The sequence below is a fragment of the Phalaenopsis equestris genome, unplaced genomic scaffold (genome assembly GCF_001263595.1).
Source record: "Phalaenopsis equestris unplaced genomic scaffold, ASM126359v1 Scaffold000075, whole genome shotgun sequence".
Taxonomy (NCBI): domain Eukaryota; kingdom Viridiplantae; phylum Streptophyta; class Magnoliopsida; order Asparagales; family Orchidaceae; genus Phalaenopsis; species Phalaenopsis equestris.
In genome coordinates, this window is record NW_018164517.1 from 174781 (window position 1) to 175480 (window position 700).

Sequence of the window (700 nt, forward strand, 5' to 3'; positions counted from 1 at the left end):
AGATAAGAGAAGTTAAAATTTAGTTAAATTAAAATGTATTAATGATGAAAATAGAAAAATATTTTGCTTAGATGAAGATATTAAGCATAGGTGTGTGAGATATTTTGATAAACGTTTAAATGAAGATTGTGAAAATACGATCGAATTTATTAATATTTACATCATAAATAAAAACCAAAAGTTTTTTTTTTTTCTGCCATAACATTAGTAAAATGGAAGCTGATGAAGATTTAAAGAAAATAAATTTTGAAAAAGCAGTAGGATCTAGTGATATTCTAATAAAAGTGTGGAAATATTTAGAAGATCTAGTAATTATTTGACTTGCTAAACTTTTTATAATTATATTAAAAATAAAAAGAGATAATTAATTCCTATTACTAAGAATAAAGGGGATGCACATAAGTGTACAAAATATAGAGGAATTAAATTATTATGTCATACATTAAAATTATGGGAAAAAATTATTGAATATTGACCAAAGGAAAATAGGTTGAGATTTTCATACCTCTTTTATACTGTTTTTAATGATATTGCACTTTAAAGAAAGATATTTTTGATGTTTTGTTGCATAAATGATGAATTAGGGTCAATGGAGCAAAAAGATGCAAAAATGAGTGAATTTGGAGCAAAAAGGAACAAAATGTGGAGAATTGCACTAGGGCGCTGACGGCGCCATCGAGGCCGCCGACGGCGGGATCGA